This window comes from Lithobates pipiens, unplaced genomic scaffold (assembly GCF_037356315.1).
Source record: "Lithobates pipiens isolate NorthernLeopardFrog02 unplaced genomic scaffold, aLitPip1_a1.2 Scaffold_23, whole genome shotgun sequence".
Taxonomy (NCBI): Eukaryota; Metazoa; Chordata; class Amphibia; order Anura; family Ranidae; genus Lithobates; species Lithobates pipiens.
Genome location: NW_027507785.1, coordinates 163,855,032 through 163,877,628, shown reverse-complemented (window position 1 = coordinate 163,877,628; position 22,597 = coordinate 163,855,032). Strand labels below are relative to the sequence as shown.

At 44.9% G+C, this 22,597-nt stretch overlaps 1 protein-coding gene and 1 long non-coding RNA gene across 4 annotated transcripts in view; both read right to left on the bottom strand.

Annotated features, from left to right (window-relative positions):
• Window positions 1-22,597, bottom strand: part of PMM1 (phosphomannomutase 1) — a 149,181-nt gene that overhangs the window by 121,889 nt on the left and 4,695 nt on the right. The gene's annotated exons all lie outside the window — the stretch shown is intronic.
• On the bottom strand, window positions 326-21,615 carry LOC143927991 (uncharacterized). Its single transcript, XR_013262365.1, has 2 exons — window positions 21,056-21,615; window positions 326-1,374 (listed from the first exon to the last, which is right to left on the bottom strand). It is a non-coding gene; the product is annotated as an uncharacterized LOC143927991 (long non-coding RNA).

The window sequence follows — 22,597 nt, the reverse complement described above, 5'->3', positions numbered from 1 at the left end:
TTAATTCTTGTTGCCTACACAAGTGCCCCAATTAATATTTCCAATGGTTTCTAGCTCCGACCAAACTACGGATGACATACATTATACCCATTACAAGGCACGCTTTTATAGATGTGTTTGTTGACACCAAATATTCCTATGCCCTCCCACCTGCCCCTCTTTACACTCTACTAATCCAGACTTCCACCCAAGCCTAGACCCCCCCCCCCCCCACAGCCCTCTCTCTCTCTCCTAGTGCAAATTTACTTGTCTTGTATACACCCCCTCCATTAGTTTTCAGCAGGTAGCCTGTATACAAATATTGAACTCCCTAAAATAAAATATATTTTTTTCAAATATAAATTTTATTAAAGCTCAAGGAGGGCAAAGCAGAGAAATAACATCAATACCATACAATCATGGACAATTCCAGAGCTACAATCAGTAAGCCATGTAACAATCAAAGCTACATATGGAAGTTTTGTAGCTTCACACAGATGAAAATGATTGGCATGTCTAATATAATTTTCTGCCAACACATTAAACTTGTAAGTCGTCAGGTGGGACTCCGCTCACAAGGATGGGTGAACACAGCAGACATTATAAAAAGTTTTACGATCCGAGTAAGGTCAACCCCTTGTTGAACGCTTTAAGCATATTCCAAAGTCTCCACTGTTTGAAGTGTTTTTCCTGTCTATTCTGCTCCATAGAGACCAGGTCTTCCATCTTGTTTATGGATTCCACTTTGCGCAACCAGCTCACAACAGTTGGCAGCGTTTGTTGCTTCCATAGTGGAGGGATGAAGGATTTAGCAGCATTCAGTAGATGACACAAAACCAATTTTTGGCAGTGTTTCGCAGAAATGGTAGACACTTGGAGTAAGAAAAAAGCTGGATCGTCAGGGATCTTATGCTCCGTGAATTTTTTTAGTGACGCTCTGGACTACTGTCCAGAAGTGTTTCAACTTGGGGCAGGATCAGAATATGTGGAGGAGCGTTCCTTTGTCCATCTGGAATCTCCAGCAGCGATCTGTAGTGTTTGGATAGAACGTATGCAAAAGATGTGGTATATGATACCACCTTGTTATAATTTTAATAGTTGGTTTCCTGTATTTTTGTACAAATCAATGACTTCAACGAAAATCTGAGAATAAGTTGTTTTTGGGTGTCTGAGAACGATCTGTGCAAGTCTGTCTCCCATTTCTGCAAAAACAGTAGACTCAGTTGCTCCAGAGGGGTAGTAGAGAGTAAGTCTTAGACAGTACTTGCAGTAGAGTCCCCTTGTCTAAACAGTAATCTTAAAAAGTCGTTAAGCTGTGGTTGAATCTCTGAGGGTATGGAAGGGAGAGTAAGAAGTGGTGCAACTGTAACGCATTCCAGAAGGGAAGTCGGAACCCTAAAAAAATTTTTGTTTAATGTTTAGCCCAAACCGAGTCTTATGTATGGATGTGTCCATTTTTTGTAGGTATTTTTATTTTACTATATTTTGTGTATGGTGTTTCTATGTAATATTTTATTGGACTTTTTTTATTTTATTTTATTTTTATGAACATGCAATAATAACACTAGTATTTAATAACATACAGTATCAGAAAGTAACACAAATGTTATGGTGGTGTGTTCAACATTTCAACGATTGTATCTTTAAAAACATACGAGGGGACAGGTGCCTTTTAGATTGTCACTCTAGAGATCCCTGGTGGCATGAGCATGTGTAGATGATGATCTATTTACAGTTGTCACATCAAAGACCTGCCATAGACCCAATAAGGCCCCCCTCCTCCACCATTATTATTATTATTATTATTCAGGATTTATATAGCGCCAACAGTTTGCGCAGCGCTTTACAATATGAGGGCAGACAGTACACTTACAATACAAATCAATACAGGAGGGATCAGAGGGCCCTGCTCGTTAGAGCTTACAATCTAGAAGGGAGGGTCAAGTTGAAACAAAAAGGTAATAACTGTGAGGGATGAGCTGATGGAGAAAATGAAAATACAATTAGGTGTGGGTGGGGTAGGCTTCTCTGAAGAGAAGTGTTTTCAGGGATCGTCTAAAAGCTAATAAAGTAGGAGATAAGCGGACAGATTGGGGTAAGGCATTCCATAGGATTGGGGAGGCTTTGGAAAAGTCCTGGAGGCGAGTATGGGAGGAGGTGATGAGGGAGCTAGAGAGCAGGAGGTCTTGAGAGGAACGAAGAGGACGAGAAGGTTGGTATTTAGAGACTAAGCTAGTGATGTAGCTGGGGGCAGAGTTGTGGATGGCTTTGTATGTAATTGTTAGTATTTTGAATTTAATTCTTTGGTTGAGCGGAAGCCAGTGGAGGGATTGACAGAGAGGAGTAGCATGTACCATGGGAGGGATAGCTGACTGGAAGGCGGGGAAAGTCTGAGGACACACTGGGGTTGGGAAAAGAGGGAGGAGCCCTAAAATTGTAAACGAAAAACTGTAAATGTAAAAACGGTACATAATATTTAATATGGATATCATCATAATTTAGAACAGTGAGTACCTGTTGGTAGTGAGCTAATTCTTGCACCGAACGGGTAGAAGTAAGGTGGGGCCACAACTCTAAAACGTAATAATTGTTTAATATCAATAAAAATAAATGTTTCTCTGTGGCCTAAAGAAAGTGTGATATTGTCATAAAATACTTGGCTTAACTACTGTGACAGACCTAGCCGGTACCGAGGATTTTCGAGGGGACTGAATGCAAGCCTCTTGCCTTGCGATTATGGGCCCTGGCATTTGGGGGAACGGTGCTCTTTGTGAGCTGTATGCCTGGGGACCCCTGGAGGTGGTGTTACTTGGATTCAGGTCCATGTCCCCCCCCCCCCCCCAAGACAAACATGTTCTGGATATGTATATGCCATATTAGCAATAGACTGAATCATACTGTTGGGACACAAACTGTTAGATGCTAATGTCATGAACTCCAGCCACCTGTCTGTTGTGTAAATGAGTCTAGTCTGGCTTGTAGAGTATTCCACACATTGTTGTTGTGCTAATTAACCCTGTGTTGATGTTTATGGTAATGTGTATTGAATAGTCAGTCAGTGAGCTAGGAGACAGACAAAGTCTTACCCTGAAAAGTCTTATCTCTCAGACAACTAGTCTGGGTCAATGATTAGATAATTAGCTCATGCTAATTAGGTTAGATTTTAGTCATCCTGCTGTATATATGTGTGTAAGATCTCAAATAAAAGACTATTCCTGATGTACTCCAAGACTGGTGTTGTCTAGTTCTTGGGGGTTTCTATAGCCAGATCTATTGGACTCATGATCCAGGACTTAGGAAGCAGTATACTGACAGACACTCAAGCGGGAATGTGGGGGGATAGGATCCGTCACAACTACAATATACATAAAATAAATATATAAGAGATGGTTAGATCTTAAATATTAGATGAGTAAAAAACTCCAATAAACTAACTATTAGGGGATCGAATGTTATACTTGAACAATGTCTCTCGAGAATGAATAGAAATGATTTCAACCTTAGTTTCACAATGAAAATAGCATTGCGTTCCTCGATGTGGAGTTCTATAGGGGGGAAGGGGGTTCCCTTCTCACGAAACTCTATGGGAAACCCACATCGGGAAAAGCAATTCTACATGCTACAAGTTTCAAATCCAAACCACTTTTAGATTCAATACCCTATTGTCAATTCCTTAGGGTAAGGTGAAATTGCGCCGATTAGGCCATCTTTAAAATAGAGGCAGACAAGCTACGTGACCGACTACTTCCGAGAGGTTATTTGCATGCCTCCCTTAAAAGATCCTATGAGCAGGCTTGCAATCAAGGGAAAAACTCTTAGCCCTTGTACACATGGTCAGAGATTCCGACAGCCAAATCCGTCGGAATGTTGCATACACACGGTCGGACAAAGTTGTCGGAAAATCCAACATGATTACGTTATTTCGTTACGACGGGACTACGTTCAGGCTAGTAGCCAATAGCTTTGGTGTAGGAATTTGATCTGAGCATGCGTGGCACTTTGTCCGATCGGAATTCTCTACACATGATCGGAGTATGTCCAATCAGAGCATTTTGTCAGAAAATTTTACCAACAAGTTGGAAAACTTGGTCCGTCGGATACTCCGACGGAAACAGTCCGATGTAGACCACACACAGTCGGAATATCCGACAAAACGGTCCGATCGGACACACTCTGTCGGAATCTCCGACCGTGTGTACAAGGGCTAATACTCTAAAAAACCTAAAGATGAGGCTAATCCCCTTAGAATAATTTCTAGATACAGGAACCAACAATAGCAAGTGAGAAATATTGTGGAAAAATATTGGCACATGCTGGCATTTGATCCCTCTTTGGGACAATTTGTGACAGAGAAGCCACTGTTTACTTTCAGGAGAGCAACCTCTGTGAGAGATCAAATTGTCAGCAGTGAATTCAAAGGAGAAAACAAAAAAAGAAAATGTGTTTTCTCCTCCCTCTTTTCCCGACCCCAGTGTGTCCTCAGGCTTTCCCCGCCTTCCATTCAGCTATCCCTCCCATGGTGGAGGAGGGGAGCCTTTTTGGGTCTATGGTGGGTCTTTGATGTGACAACTGTAAATAGATCATCATCTACACATGCTCATGCCACAAGGGATCTCTAGGGCGACAATCTGAAAGGCACCTGTCTACTCGTATGTTTTTAAAGATACAATTGTTGAAATGTTGAACACACCACCACAGCATTTGTAAGTGTTACTTTCTGATACTGTATGTTATCAAATACTAGGGTTATTATTACATGTTCACGTATTTATTATTCTATTTTAGAAATATGGTTTCTCCTTGCTCTCACCCCTGAAGAAGGAGGCAACTTTATACTCTGAAACGCGTCGGTTGTGAGAAACCAAATAACTTTATTGTATATTTATGTATACGACGTGTAAAAGCTTTTAGATGTGTTTAAACATTTCATGTTTTTTATATACATTTCTCTTTATACCTTTCTAAATAAATATTTTGAAATCATTTCATATACGTTTTTTAAACCTTTTGATTTAGTTTGTGCCTTAAAAGTCCACCACACGGGGGGGGAGGGGGGGGCATGTGCAGCACCGAGCGAGATGGATGTCTGAAGCAGTAGCTCCGCTCCACCCGGGACCTTAGCGGCTTCTAGAGGGCTTTATACTCCCGCATTCGCAGCGATTCAGACACCCCTTGAGCCACATAAGCACAATGCATGCAGTCAAAGAAGAAGAAACCCATAGGCTCTGCTCAGAACACCCTAACACATTACCTTCTCCGCACGTGGCAACGATACAGCATGTTCCAAAATGGCACAGCAGGGCGGCATGATCCTCCTTCTCTGACTTCACCGCTACAACCGGCTCCTATCTCCACTCCAGAGGCTGTGAGTACTCTACCCCATTATCCAAAGCTGACCTTGAGGCCAGCCTAATTGTAGACATGCACTCAGGTTGAACTGGATGGACTGGTGTCTTTATTCAACCTTACAAACTATGTGACCGACAGATTAGAAACGAAGCACGATGAGTTGGCCCTAGCATACAATGATCTGAGCAGAGAGCAGGAATCCCTGGCATTGGCTTTCTCCCAGATACAAGCACAGGTTGAGGACCTTGATAACAGGAATAGGCGCAATAATCTGTGCCTACAGGGGATCCTGGAATCAGAGACTGACCTAATTCCCACGGTTGTTCGGCTGTTCAAGTCTCTTCTTCCAGACTATGATTCGGTAGCCTTCACACGCGACCGTATTCACAGGGCCCTTAGACCCAAGCCTCCCGACAATAAACCACCTAGGGATGTTGTGCTTTGTATGAAGGACTTCCTCACCAAAGAAGAGATATGTTTTCCCCACCCAACTGAACCGCCATCCACAGCCTTGACGTTTAAGAGCGGACATTCCTTGGTTATTGGGAAGAAAAGGGAGAGGAGGTAAACAAAGAACTTTTTTTCCCTTTTTTGTTGTTTTACCTGTTTTGTTTCTTCCAGTGCAAATCCTACTTACCCTATTCCCTGCGCCAATTCAGGATGGTGCGTGCACTTCAGCTGGGTACGAGACCAAGTTGTCTCACTAGACTGGTTTTCTCTCTTATCAGGACTTTTTCTTACCTGATGCAGTTCTTAGTTTAATTTCCATGTTGGACAATTTCTTTTCCTGTTGCTTTTTTCTTTCTTTTTTTTTGGGTCAGTCATGCTATTGTCTGAGTATTGAACCCCATCAGGAGCTTAATTATGGTAACTGTATCTTATGCCTATATACCGTCATTTGCAGATTGATTACACTGCTTTTGTTAACTACTCTTTGCAGGAGTATGGCGACATCCCCAATTGCGAGAGTAGTGGAGAGCGTGTACCCGCCGAATAGCCATAATCGAACTTCATACTCGTCCACCTTTCAGCAGAGAGTGCTGTATAGCATCCCTTATGGTGATCACTTGTATTGCTCATAATTTTAAGGCATGTAACTCCCCCATTAAAAGGCGTAAGGCCTTCACCTTTTACAAACAGCTGGGAGCTAAGATTATTTTGCTCCAGGAGACGCATTTTGCCCAAACCTCACACCCCAAGTATCTCCACAGAAACTTCCGTCAGGCCTTTTATACTCTTCACTCGTCAAGAAGCAGGGGCGCGGCCATACTCCTACACACTTCCTTCTCTATGGAGGTGAAACAAACATATAGAGACAAAGAAAGTAGATTTGTCATTATCAAGGGCATCATTCACAATAGAGAACTAACAATTGCTAGCATTTATGCCCCTAATGACTCCTCGGCTTCCTTTTTTCATTCTTTTTTTCAAACACCTAGATATGTATTAATCTTCCCATATGATCGTAGGAGGGGACTTTAATATGGTGGCTAATTCCACACTTAGATAGATCCACCATAGCAGCTACAGCCAAAGCTTTTCCCAAAGCTCTGGCCTGAGGCGCACCAATTGGTGGCTACGTGGAGGACTCACAATATTGGAGCCAGAGAATTCACCTTTTATTCCCATCCCCATAATAGATATGCCAGATTGGATTACATCTATACCTCTCCCATAATTTCAGCTAACTCCAAGAGCAGCAATCCACCCCTGTGTATGGTCGAACCATCATGTTACCGCCTTCACCACGGAATTTATCAGATTAGCGCCAACTCCCTACACATGGAGACTTAACAAAGCACTCCTCTCAGACTTGGCAGTGGAATCAGAGATAGCAAAAACCATAGATGATTATTTTACTCTCAATGATAGAGCGGAAACCCCACTCTCTACAGTTTGGACGGTCCACAAGGCTGTACTGAGAGTGAAACTTATTAGCATAGCTTCGACTCGTAACAAGACCAACAGACAGAGAATATTGGACCTCACAACCAAATTAGATCAACTATATAAAAACACTAACGCATTAAACTTAGAGTCCTTGACTTTCAATATAACAGAAACGTCTAGAATTTTCCACCCCCCTCATATCTATAGACTAGCCACTCGTTCTGGCTTGACTACCTCTCATCTGCAAGAAGTTCTCAAAATATTTGAACAATTCTATTTGTCCTTGTTGGCACCTTTGCAAATGAAACCCTCACCAGACATGGAAGATTGGTCTCAGGCTATTCCCATACCCACCCTTTCTCCAGCACAATTGGAGAAACTAAACGCACCGATTTCACAATCAGAAGTTTTGAACGTGATTAAAGCTCTCAAAACAGGTTCTGCCCCAGGCCCTGATGGGTTCTCTTCTATTTACTATAAAAAACAATCCGTTACCTTATCTGCAAGACTGGTTCAGCTTTTCAACTGGGTGCTGCAGGGAGGTAGCTTCCCAGAAGAGATGTTGTTAGCCAATATGTCCTTGATACCGAAGCCCAAAAAAAAAAAATCATACACTTCCCCAAAATTATAGACCCATTTCTGTCATAAACAATGACTTGAAAATATTCAGTAGAATACTGGCAGGAATAATCCCTTCCCTTATATCTCCTTACCAATCAGGCTTCATCCCCATAGATTCATCACGGACAACATACGTCTAGCTACAGACATAATCCCAGATGCAAATTTATTCTCCCAAAAACTTTTTATGCTTAGTCTTGATGTACAAAAGGCATTCAACAGTGTGTCCTGGGGTTACATGTCCACCCTCCTGTAACGCATGGGCTTTCAGGGCGAATTCCTACAAGCCTTCCAGGCCCTTTATCAAAATCCTAAAACATGCATTAAGATTCCAGGGTGCAGCTCAGAGTTCTTTAGCTTAGGCAGAGGAACCAGACAGGGGTGTACACTTTCCCCTCTTATTTTTGCACTAGCACTCGGGCCCCTGGCCATTGTAATACTAAATAACTCTGATATCTCTGGGTATGCCAAGGGTTCGTCCACCTACAAATTCTGCATGTACGCGGACGACGTACTAATGTTCCTCACCCGTCCTTTAGTCTCTTTACCAAATTTGCTACAAACCTTATCGTACTTTGCGGGAATCTCCGGTCTTTCAGTGAATTTTTAAAAATCATGTAGCCCTTCCCATGGGCTTCTCACCCATGGAATTACAGCACCTTAGACAATCTTATTCATTCACATGGGCTGAATCACATCTCCCATACTTGGGTATTCATTTAACAGGAGATTTCTGCAAACTTTTCAATGCCAACTACCCCCCGATGATTTCCAAACTGAAGAACACCTTTAAACTCTTGTCCCCCCTCCACATCTCATTCTTAGGAAAGATCACTGCCATTAAAATGACTATCCTCCCCAGGTTACTGTACCTATTCAGATCTCTCCCAGACTCTCCAATACGTATCTTCTTAACATCCAGGTCCACTTTAATAGCTTTATTTGGCAGAATAAGCCCCCCGAGATTTGCAAAAGAAGTTTTATTTCACTACCCGATTAGAGAAGGCCTTGAGGTCCCCCAAATATGGCTTTACTACTTGGCAAATAGATTCACACAGCAAGCCCAATGGAACATTAAAAATTCCAAAGTCCCCTAGGTCAGGTTCGACAGGACTCGATCACACCCCTATATCTCCCAGGACTGATGTGGTCCGTCACTCGCTTTAAGTCGGACTTGGGTTCTAAGAACCTAATAGTCGTGGTAGGACAGAGCATGTGGGATCAATATATGTGGGAAAATATTATCTAGTTTCACAACCATCACTAGGAGCCTCATTCTTGGGAGATGCCAGATTCCCTCCGGGATATAACCACCCAGAAGCTTTCAGCGCCTGGGTTGAGCAGGATCTGACCACTCTGGAGGACTTTCTGGTCGACTAGAAATTTGCCACATTCCCGCACTTTAAAAGCCATCATCAGGTGCCGGACAGGGAATATTACAGCTTCCTACAAATTAGCCATTTTTTTTCAACAGCATTATGCTGGCCCCACACCTGAACCTTGCACATATTTTGAGGACTTATGTCATACATCCCCTTGCCAAAAAGGCCTGATCTTGGGGATCTATAAAATGTTAGAATCAGTGGATGAGAGGCCCACTTTGAACTACAGATCTCAATGGGAACATGCCCTTCAATTAGGAGATGGTGACATGGACTGAAGGGTTGGTGAAGGGTTGGCAAAATATGCGCAAATGTACCAAGTCACTGACAGTCAGGGAGACAGCTATCAAATTACACAATGGTACTACACTCCCCTGAGCCTAAGCAAGATTTACCCACAGTCTTCCGCCTCTTGCTTTAGGGGCTGTACCCAACAGGGCTCCTTTCTGCACCTATTTTGGGACTGTGAAAAACTACAACCCATTTGGAAAGAAATTCAGAAATTGATTGACAAATTGGCGGGTGGATCCGTAACCCTATCGTATCAACACTGTCTTCTATTTCAAAGCCCTTTGGATACTTCCAAACCACTTATAAAGTTTATACATTCAGTCTGTATTGCAATGCTGTGGGCCATTGCACTACATTGGAAAACAAACCTCAGTTCCCTTCGCTCAAGTTATCGCACGGATAGATCAAATTATGATAGCCGAAAAGATATTTCATACTTTACATGATTCGATCCCTGTGTTTGAAGCTAAATGGAACCCTTGGCTCTTATTTAGACTTCCAGGCTGACCAAAATATTAAAATTTGTAATTTTTTTTTTCTTTTTCTTTCTTTTCTCCTCTCTGGGTTTTTTCTTTTTGTTTGATTTCTTTACACAAATTCTGGTTTTGTTATATGTAATACCACTCACAAATACTACGCACGATCATTATATAGTTTGATTGTGATGATTCGATTGATTATCCCACCGGTTATACCTGTTGTCAGGGAACTCACCGTACTTATGCCCGCTCCCGTATAGCAGTAGTTCCTGTTCGTTCCAGGCGCCATGCGAGGTGTCTCCGTCAGAGGCGTACGAATTCCAGGACGAACGGACGTATGCTAATCCGAACACGTGGCTGTACGCCAATCCGAACACGCGAAAACACCCGCGCAAACTGAACGGATGTACGTCTTCACGCACGGACGGCCACTTCCACCAATCCTGGCTCACTTCCCTCTATATAAACAGGGTCCTGGCCTGACACCAATGCTGGATCGTCTTCAGCTGTTCCTGTAAGACTTGATCATTGCTCCTGTGACCTTGTTCCTGAAACCTTGCTCCTGTGGCCTTGCTCCTGTGATCCTTGCTCCTTTGACCCGTTCCTGATACCCACTCTTGGATTCCTGGTCCACCTCTGACCTTGGCTTGGACTTTTGACTTCGGCTTGTCTCCCGATTCGGTACCTCGTTTTGCCTGCATGTTACCAGACCCCTTGCTTGTTCCTGATTTCGCACCTGTCTCCTGTCATTGTGCCGCATTGCCTGCCAGTTGCCGATCCTACCTGTTTCAGACACGTAGTGTTCCCTGCACGCCTGCTGGTCTTCTGGTGCCTACCTACGTGACCAATCTACATCTCTTCTACCGTGAGGACCCAGCATCTTCAAGGCCTTCTACTTCCATCTGCAGGCACCTGCACCCTTTCGTGTCCTCACGTTCCCTGTTCCCATCTCCAGGGGCGTGGTGACCGGAACCGTGCGAGAGGCCACCCTCAGCAGTCTGACTCCGCTGTAAGGTACGTGTCAGTACGATCCAGCCAGAAACATGGAGTCAGACAGGGGGGCCTCACCTCTGGACGCTTTGTGCCAACAGATCTCTGCCCTTACCCAAGCAGTTCAAGGCTTGCAAGATGGTTACCATCAACTCGAGCAGAGGGTGGAGTCATTATCTCCAAACACTACTGCCTCCCAAGGGGCTACAGCGTCTCGGTCCGCCAGTCCGGCAACTCCAGCATCCATGCCTGCAATAGTGGTGCCATTCCCGGAGCCTCGAGTTCCTATACCAGAGCGATTTTCCGGAGATCGCAGCAAATTCCGTGCTTTTCGTAATGCATGCCAATTATACTTCCTGCTACAGCCTCGCACCTTCTCCTTGGAAAGCACAAAAGTTGGGTTCATCGTCTCCTTGCTTCTCGGGGAACCTCAGACCTGGGCCCATCGCCTCTTGGAACAGGCCAGCTCCCTGCTTGATACCACGGACTCTTTTCTGAATGAGATGGCTAAATTATACGATGATCCTCAGCGTGCCACCACTGCTGAGGCCAGTCTCCATGCTCTACGACAGGGTCGCAGACCTGTAGAGGATTACGTGACGGACTTTAGGCGGTGGAGTTCTGACACTCATTGGAACGACGCCGCCCTACGTTACCAATTCCGCATTGGACTGTCCGAACCATTAAAAGACGAATTAGCCCGCATCGAAGTTCCCAGTTCTTTGGAAGACCTCATACAGGTATCAATCCAAATTGACCGCCGTCTTAGGGAACGGAGAGCTGAAAGAGTTGGTCAGTTTCGCCCCACCTGGATGTTACCCAAGGTTCCTAATTATCCTCCTACCTCTACACCTGCTCCCATCTCCGAAGCTCCAGAACCAATGCAACTAGGATTACTTCGCTCACCATTGTCTTCAGAGGAGAAGCTACGCCGGCGTCAGAATAACCTTTGCCTCTACTGTGGGGAAACTGGTCACTATGCGAATGCATATCCCAATAAAAATCGTAAGTTCAAAGACTCACCTCTTGTATCCAATGCATTACCTCTGACGAAATCAATTCATATAGCTGTTCCTTTTTCCTTAAAGCTGCCAGGAGGAACACTACAGGTCCAAGCTATAATTGATTCGGGCGCCTGTAGTTGCTTCATTGACCATACTCTCGTTCTGCAACACAACATTCCATTGGCACTCAAGCAACGCCAACTTTCTATACGGTTAGCAGATGGATCCAACATCAGATCAGGTCCCATTACCCATGAGACTCAACCACTGCTCGCCAACATTCTATCCGGTCACCAAGAATTAATCTGCTTGGATGTCATTTCTTCACCACTCTTTCCAATCATCTTGGGAATGCCATGGTTACAAGCCCATAATCCCCAAATAAACTGGATAACCGGTGAGGTAGTGTTTCGGTCCACTTACTGCCTCCAAAATTGTGTCAGGACCTCAAACAACCTGGTTCCGGTCATTGCCTGTTCGGGTCCTACATCTGAGCTCCAGGGGTTGGTCCCAACCACATACCACAAATTCCTGGACGTGTTTGACAAAAGAAAGGCGGACACACTACCTCCTCACCGGGTCTACGATTGCCCAATCGAGTTATTGCCTGGAGCCGAAATTCCATTCGGGAGGATATTCCCTCTATCAGAACCCGAGCTCCTGGTCCTCAAAGAATACATTGATGAGAACCTCAAGAAAGGATTTATTCGACATTCATCTTCTCCAGCCGGTGCTGGAATATTTTTCGTTGAAAAAAAGGACCATTCGCTCCGCCCATGTGTGGATTATAGGGATTTAAATAAAGTAACGATTAAAAACCGCTACCCCCTTCCATTAATTCCAGAATTATTCCAGAGACTTCGATCAGCCAAAATATTCACAAAGCTGGATTTACGAGGGGCCTATAATCTAATCAGAATCCGTAAGGGGGACGAATGGAAAACGGCTTTTCGGACACGTTTTGGCCACTTTGAGTATCTGGTCATGCCATTTGGACTTTGCAACGCCCCAGCCACTTTTCAACATTTTGTTAATGACATTTTCAGGGACTTTTTGGATTTATTTGTAATTGTTTATTTGGATGATATTTTGGTATTTTCAGACTCTCTAGAAACCCATCGTGACCATGTGAAACAAGTTCTCCTGAGATTAAGGCAACATGGGCTTTACGCCAAGGCCGAGAAGTGCGAGTTCGAACGGCAGACCATTCACTTCCTGGGTCTGGTAATATCAACTGAGGGAATAGAGATGGATCCTCAAAAGGTTTCAGCCATTTTATCCTGGCCACCTCCAACTGATAAAAAAGGGGTACAACGCTTCATTGGATTCTCTAATTTTTACAGGAAGTTTATCAAAAACTTTTCCAGTGTTATTGCCCCCATCACGCAACTGACCAGCAAACAAAACCGTTTTCGATGGTCCATCGAGGCCCAAGCTGCGTTCAATAAACTAAAAGGATTATTCACATCAGCCCCAATACTCAAACACCCTGATCCTGCTCTACCTTACACTCTGGAAGTAGACGCTTCAGAAAACGCCGTAGGTGCCATTCTGTCTCAACGCCAAGGGCCTAAATCATTAATGCATCCTGTAGCGTTCTTTTCCAAAAAACTCAATACATCAGAAAGAAACTACGATGTGGGAGACCGAGAACTTCTAGCAATCAAACTGGCTTTGGAGGAATGGCGGTACCTTCTTGAGGGGGCAACACATCCAGTATTGATTTTTACAGATCATAAAAATTTGGAATATCTCAGAACAGCTAAGCGTCTCAGGCCCCGGCAGGCAAGATGGGCTCTTTTCTTTTCCCGTTTTAATTTTCACATAACCTACAGACCAGGATCCAAGAACAGTAAACCCGACGCATTGTCCCGCATGTTCTCTGAAACTGAAGCCTCATCCCCTCCAGACACTATTTTGCAAGCTGGAAACTTCCTATTAACACAAACCAGTTTTCTATCACAGGTTCGACAGTCATCCCGAGGTGCATCCATCCCTCCAGATATGAACCTTCAAGAAAAAGATGGTCTGTTTTGGCGAGGAAGCAAATTATTCATCCCTCAAAACCTTCGCGCCTCCATTTTACAGGTTTGTCATGACTATCCTCTAGCGGGTCACTTCGGGAGTCACAAAACAACAAATTTAGTTCAAAGGCATTTCTGGTGGCCAAACCTCGCGAAAGACTGCAGGAACTATGTTAGTTCTTGTTCAACCTGCCTCCGGAATAAAAACAGCAAAAATAAAGCCTGGGGATTATTGAGGCCATTACCTATCCCTGAAAGACCATGGGATAAGATCGCAATGGACTTTATTGTTGAGCTTCCCCCCTCTGAAGGATTTTCCTCTATCTTCGTGGTGGTGGATCGCTTTTCTAAAATGGCACACTTTATTCCCATGAAGGGAACCCCATCTGCAACCGAGACAGCCAGAATATTCATTAGAGAAATTGTCAGACTCCATGGAATTCCCGGTGATATTGTCTCTGATCGTGGAGTCCAATTCACGTCAAAATTCTGGAAATCATTGTGTGAAACTCTGGGTATCAAGTTAAATTTCTCTTCAGCTTACCATCCCCAAACAAACGGGCAGACCGAACGCACTAATCAAACCTTGGAACAATATTTACGTTGTTTCACTTCTTTTTCTCAGGAGGATTGGGCTTCGTTACTACCTTTAGCAGAATTCGCATTTAATAATTCTATTCATTCCGCCACTAACCAGTCACCATTTTATTCTAACTTTGGTTTTCATCCCTCTTTCCTACCAACATCCTTACCGGATTCTCCTGTACCAGCTGTCCAGGATAGGCTGAATTTCTTTGTTACCAACAATCAGGTACTTAAAGAAACCCTCTCTAAGGCTCAGGAGGACGATAAAAAATTTTTTTGACAGGAAGAGAAGGGGAGAACTGGATTTAAAGATCGGTGATCGTGTATGGCTGTCAACCGCAAATCTGAAACTGGCGTGTCCCTCTAAAAAATTGGGACCCAGATATTTGGGGCCTTTTCCAATTAAGAAGAAAATTAATTCAGTAGCCTATGAACTTGAACTTCCCGGCTCATTTAAAATTCATCCTGTATTTCACACTTCTCTACTTAAGCCTGATGTACCCAATTCCTTTCCAGATCGGGAATTATGCTCTCCAGAAGCTATTTTGATAGATGGTGAGGAGGAGTTTGAGATCGAAGCCATTCTAGGTTACAGGAAGCGCCAAGGACAAAACCAATATTTGATTAAGTGGAAAGGCTTCGGCCCCGAAGAAAATTCCTGGGAACCCGAAGCGAATCTTCATGCCCAGAGGCTTATACGGGCTTTTCATCGCTCTCAAAGGTTGGTTCAAAGGGGCACCCGGAGGCTGCCCTTAAGGGGGGGGCACTGTCAGGGAACTCACCGTACTTATGCCCGCTCCCGTATAGCAGTAGTTCCTGTTCGTTCCAGGCGCCATGCGAGGTGTCTCCGTCAGAGGCGTACGAATTCCAGGACGAACGGACGTATGCTAATCCGAACACGTGGCTGTACGCCAATCCGAACACGCGAAAACACCCGCGCAAACTGAACGGATGTACGTCTTCACGCACGGACGGCCACTTCCACCAATCCTGGCTCACTTCCCTCTATATAAACAGGGTCCTGGCCTGACACCAATGCTGGATCGTCTTCAGCTGTTCCTGTAAGACTTGATCATTGCTCCTGTGACCTTGTTCCTGAAACCTTGCTCCTGTGGCCTTGCTCCTGTGATCCTTGCTCCTTTGACCCGTTCCTGATACCCACTCTTGGATTCCTGGTCCACCTCTGACCTTGGCTTGGACTTTTGACTTCGGCTTGTCTCCCGATTCGGTACCTCGTTTTGCCTGCATGTTACCAGACCCCTTGCTTGTTCCTGATTTCGCACCTGTCTCCTGTCATTGTGCCGCATTGCCTGCCAGTTGCCGATCCTACCTGTTTCAGACACGTAGTGTTCCCTGCACGCCTGCTGGTCTTCTGGTGCCTACCTACGTGACCAATCTACATCTCTTCTACCGTGAGGACCCAGCATCTTCAAGGCCTTCTACTTCCATCTGCAGGCACCTGCACCCTTTCGTGTCCTCACGTTCCCTGTTCCCATCTCCAGGGGCGTGGTGACCGGAACCGTGCGAGAGGCCACCCTCAGCAGTCTGACTCCGCTGTAAGGTACGTGTCACCTGTATTCCTTCTTTTTACTTGTGTAACATTAACATTTGGCTCATTACTATACCTGTTGAGCCAATCGTTATCACATGCTCATTCATGTTGTTATTCTTTTTTTCTCTTAATAAAACACTTTTGAAAACAAAAAAAAGTCCACTACACAAGGGATTTCTTCTTTTCTCATCATGGCGTGTGAGCCACAGATCAGTGTGAGAAGGGGAAATGTATGTATAGTGCAGTGAACTCACAGGATGGCCAGCAGAAGATACACAGACAACTGAGAGCTGGGCAGAGGAGAAGCACCAGTGATCTGATTAATGTTATGGTGCAGTGTGTGTGTGTGTGGTCACCTGACCACAGTTGCAACATTAATTTTGAGCACCAGGATGTGTTATGTGGGGAGGGGAGGATGTCTCACTTTTCATGGATTACACCAAGTAAGGCTGAATGAGCTCAAAGCTTACAGCCTACACATGTCACCTGACTGCTCCCACCAAATCCCTACTCTTGTCACTTGACTGCTCCCACCAAGTCCCTACCTGTGTCACCTGTCTGCTTCCATCAAGTCCCTACTTTTGTCACCTGACTTCTCTCACCAAAGTCCCTACTTGTGTCACCTGGCTGCTCCCACCAAGTCCTTACCTGTGGCACCTGACTGCTCCCACCAAGTCCTTACTCGTGTCACCCGACTGCTCCTACCAAGTTCCTATCCAAGTCACGTGACTGCTCACACCAAGTCTATATTTTCTTGTACAAACATCACGCTGAATAAAGAAGTCATCCTCTCCAGCCTGCACCACGATGTCTCTTCCCATCCCCACTTTTTGCCCAAATCATAGCTGTCCAATCATGACCCAAACATCTCCATCCTGTCATATGCATCCATCCTGTCATATCCCATATCCATCCACATGATATAGGAGTTGATCAGAGTGTACGGACATGATACAGGAGTTGATCAGAGTGCACGGACATGATACAGCCTCTGCCAAATGTGGGCGTGGCTTAAATTGTGTAGAGGCCAAGTATAATGGTTCGGCTGTGACCCTGCCCATCCAGGCACACACTTTTTCATTCCTCAGAGACAATAAAGCAGTCCTTTAATTTTGTTTTTGTTTGTTTTATTGAGGAGAACTTGGATAGGGATAGGGACTCACGAGATACCCAGGGGGTTAAACATTGGAACTTGGGGCTCTGTATATCCTGTACATACTGTAACATTGGGGGATGTTTAACTCAGTGGCAGATGCCTTTTCAGTAAGTTCACAGCGAACAGGAACGTTCGTTTAAAGGCATGGTAGCCCACTTTTATTAAAAAGGAACAACATAAAGTTCATACATGCACTTGGTTGCCCACACAGGGGTTCTTCTGCCAAAAAAAAAATACATGAAAAATGCCAAGCCACCTGGCTCTCTTCAGCAGCACTGCCACCTAGGCTTTACAATTCAGCCCTCTTGACCTTATAACAGGGTTCCCGCACAACTACTGTACCTCTTCAGCTTCCTTGCTGCTTAGGCATTCCACTTCAGGCTCTCATTTGTCTCAGATGCTCACAGCTTTAACACACACACAGTGTCTCTAGAAAGCAGCCCCTCACTGCTCTGATCCTCAGACTTGTGTCTCTGGCTTTCTCTAGTGCACACCTGCACTCTCTGGACTCCTGGAGACCTCCTGTCTCTCTGGGTGGAGCCCAGAACCCTAATCCTGACTCTGCTATAAGCCCAGGACCCACCTGCTCAATCAACCAGCCAGACTCCTGGCTGTTCCAAAAACCCGGTCCCAGGATATGAGATTCCATCCCACCCATAACACTATGGAATCTCTGGGCTCCAGGTCCCCAAGTGGATTTTACAAACTTTGGAGGAAACTGATAAAACAGATTCCTCCACATTAAATACTCCTGGAGCCCCTGAACCTGCCTATTTGAGAACCCTGGGCGACAATTACTAGGACAGGGAACTGTACTGTCACAATACATAGTTACATAGTAGGTGAGGTTGAAAAAAGACACAAGTCCAACCTATGCGTGTGATTATATGTCAGTATTACATTGCATATCCCTGTATGTTGTGGTCTTTCAGCTGCTTATCTAATAGTTTTTTTAAACGATCAATGCTCCCCGCTGATACCACTACCTGTGGAAGGGAATTCCACATCCTTGCCGCTCTTACAGTAAAGAACCTTCTACATAGTTTAAAGGTTAAACCTCTTTTCCTCTAATGTTAATGAGTGGCCACATGTCTTGTTATACTGCCTTCCACTAAAAAGTTTTATGCCTATTGTGGGGTCACCAGTACGGTATTTATAAATTTAAATCATATTCCCTCTCAATCATCTTCTCCAGAGAGAATAAGTTCAGTGCTCGCAACCTTTCCTCATAACCAACATCCTCCAGACCCTTTATTAGCTTTGTTGCCCTTTTTGTACTCACTCAATTTCCAGTACATCCTTCCTGAGGACTGGTGCCCAGAACTGGAGAGCATACTCTTGGTGTGGCCGGACCAGAGTCTTGTAGAGCCCGAGAATTATTGTTTAATCTCTGGAGTTGATCCCCTTTTTAATGCATGCCAATTGTCTGTTTGCTTTGTTAGCAGCAGCTTGGCATTGCATTCCGTTTGCTGAGCCTATCATCGACTGGGACCCGCAGGTCTTTTCCATCCCAGATTCCCCCAGAAGTTCTCCCCAGTGTATAGATTGCATTCATATTTTTGCCACTCAAATGCATTATTTTACAGTTTTCTACATTGAACCTTATTTGCCATGTAGTTGCCCACCCCATTAATTTGTTCAGATCTTTTTGCAAGTTATTGCCCTGCTTAGCTTAGTATTGTCTGTAAATACAGAGATTGAACTGTTTACCCCATCCTCCAGGTCATTTATGAACAAATTAAATAGGATTGGTCCCAGCACAGAACCCTGGGGATCCCACTACCCACCCATGACCATTCCGAGTATTCCCCATATATCACCACCTTCTGAACTCGCCCTTGTAGCCAGTTTTTAATCCATGTACTCACCCTATGGTTCATGCCAAGGTTACTCTGCTCAGTTATCACAGGACACAGGAGCGATTGGTAATGAACACTCACTATGTCCCATTCAGAAAAGAAAGGGGCTGGTAAATGACATACCAGCCCCTTTCTCCACTCTCCATCCTGACAGATTCCCCAGCGCTCCCCCCCAGCCCCGTGGGAGAGGAGAAGAGGGAAGAAGAAGGGGGGTGGAGGAGAATATTGCCACCTGTCCAGGATTCACCCAGACAGTTTGGGTTTTGAATCATGTGTGAGTTTCGGCGCAGACTAAAACCTGGACACACTACTCAGACTGGGCTGTGGCTCCCCATGTAAACAAGACAGTCACACACATCTGTTGCTATCCGAGGGCTGCTAGTGACTGTCTGGGGGCAGGTTTGGTATCACGGGGGGGGGGGGGGGGGGGACAGGGCAATGATGTCAGCAAGAGCAATTTGGCTGCATCAGGCTATGCTCAGCACATTACTACTCTCCTTGGGGCACCCAAAGGTGTCGGAGGCACCTAAAGTGTTCGGGTTTTGCTTGAAGAAAAGGGGGCAACCCTAACACTGGAAGGAGGAGGAAGATATGAAGGACAGTCGGGATGATCGAGGCAGATCGCGTTCTGGGTAAAAGCAGAGTGCGCTCACGGCCCCCTGTCACTTCTGCACACATGGATGTCCAGTGACAGTCGGAGATGATTGGTGTAGCGGGGACAGCTGTGAGCACCGATCGCCCTGCATGGCTTTTCGGCTTTTTCGCTGAACCGTTCATCCTCGACTGTCACTGGACATCCATGTGTGCAGAACGCGATCTGCCTCTCCTGTGCACACTTTGGCCAAGGGGAGTGTAGAGGTGGGCGGGGAGTCTGCTGGCATCAGGACTCCGCCCGCCAAGCACCAGATAACAGACCCGCCCACAGAATCCGGAGTTTTTGGGGGCTTCAAATAGAGAAAGGGTCTGATATTTGAAAGGTAAGGATGAATGCAGGAGGCATGTATATCCTTATATTTCAGAACTATGGCAGTACTTTATAATTGATAAGAGTTGGTTTACATCCACTTTAATGAACAAGCCAAAATATTGTAATTAAACAAATAGTTGTGAGCCTGTTTTAACCCTTTGAATGCCATGACCAGGGTTTATTTTTCAGGAGAAACACAGTTACGGCACTCCAGCACTGGATGCATGTAATAACAAGTGGTATGGTGTGTGCAGGTGATGCCGGCTGCTGCAGGATATATTGTCACCGGTAGGATCAGTTTTTTGTGTGAGGGTCTACAGTTGCTGGCGGAGGATATATTGTTGCTGGGGGAGGGGGTCTTATGTTGCTGGTAGGGATCCACTGTTGAGGGAGAGGTCTATTGTTGCTGGCTGCTGGGAGATCTGTTGCTGGGGTGGATCTTTTGTCGTGGGTGGTCCATTGTTGCGTGGGGGCTATTGTTGCTGGGGGGGGAAAGTCTATTGTTGTGTGGGAAATCTATTTTTGCTGGCTGCAGGAGATTTTACTGCTTTTCTGTTATAATTAACAAATTCCATATGAATTACCAAGCACCACAAAATAATACTTGGCTCTGTATGCTCTAAATGGGGCGGTACTGGGAGGTGGGTAGGAGGTGGAACCAAGGGACGGTGCTGAGAGTTGGGTAGGAGGAGGAGACGGGGGGGGGGGGGGGGGGGGCGACTCAGAATGGGGGAGTTCCTGCACCTATTTTCTGAGGAAAAAAAAGCCCTGGCCATGACATACATCACTGGCCATATGAGCGGAGAAACAGCTATGATGAATTAAATATGTCCTGGAAAGTCCAAGTTAAAGCAGATATAAACTCGAACTGAAAAGCACTGTGTATCATAAACAATTGCCTTTATTTAAAATAAAATATTTTTTTACCTTTGTTCTTTTTGAATCTCAGTTCTGCGGATCCCCTGTAGCCTCTTTGCAGCCCTTTCTCTTCTACATGCATGTACCTCAGAAAAACGACAGCATGACAGAGTGACAGAATGTTGTCACTCTATAGCAGAAACAAGTTTGAACAAAAACCTTTATAGTATGATGACCAAGGAATATTTTAAAGAAATAATTCTGTAAATAACTCTGCTGAGTTACAAATGGGTAAATCTCAGGAGGTGTAAGCCATTCCCTGGATCAGTGCCTGTTATTTTCGATTTTCATTCAGCACCGGTAGTATAACTTTGCCATATTTTCAGCAATGCAGCAGCAGACTTGTGACTCTCCTACACAGCAGCCTTTTCCTGTCTGCCCCTTGGGCTCCACTCAAGGACCCAGACCAAACATATTAAAGGGGTTGTAAAGGTAAACATTTTTTCACCTTAATGCATTCTATGCATTAAGGTGAAAAAACATCTGACAGTGCCGGTGCCCCCTGTTTTACTTACCTGACCCCTCGAAAGGCCCGTGCTCGTCCCCAACATCCTCTTGGCCGCTCAGCCTGGCTGGAGTGGATGGATTGAAAGCCATTGGCTCGCTCTGCTGTCAATCACATCAAATGACACGGCGCGCCCGGGGGTGGGGCCGAGTGATACAGTGAGCGGCTATAGCCACCGGCTTTATCATGGGAGCGTGCCCACAAGTACTCCTTACCATGCAGGGGAGCTCGCATGAACGTAAATTACTTGCGGGGGGAAGCTGAGACAGCCGCCAAGGGACCCCAGAAGACCAGGTTCGGGGCCACTCTGTGCAAAACGAGCTGCACAGTGGAGGCAAGTATAACATGTTTGTAATTAAAAAAAAAAAAAAAATCCCTTTACAATCCCTTTAAGAACTGAGAATACAAAAATGTGTGGTTGAGAAAGCAAAGTGACACATAGAAGCCGTCAGCCTGTGCCTTACAATATAAATTGCTGCCAACACATTTCTGCATTATAAAGAACACCTTTTGTTGGGTGTATCTGAAAAGATGACAAATGTAAAGTTGCAATAAACCCAAAACCAAAAATGTTATATATTGTAGCTTACCAATCATTAGATGTGGTGGCAGCATTCATTTTCTTTTTTAGTTGTTTTTCCCCTGGGTTTAGCTGGTAACTGGTTCAATAACATACCATCTGTATTAGTGTGACTACACTCTGGATGAAGAGGCAACAGAGACACCTTTGGGCAGCAACATCGCCAGTTTGGCGGGAGAGTAATGTTAGATGGACTAGCAGATTTAGATACACTAACAAATTGAAGCCAAACTCCAGCTCACGCTTTTTAAGCGGTTACAGCAGCAGTTTTGTTCCATTTGGGATAAAGGTTTTACACAAATAGAAGCTGATCCTTGTAAGCCCCCCCATCTGCATTTGTCTCAACCACCCAACTGCTACATCTGCAGAACAGCCTGTTCTGTTGAAAAACAACATACATACCAGCTAGATCACCAGGTGAAAATAAAAGAAAGCCTAAAAAACAAAACTAATGCAGCCACTGCAT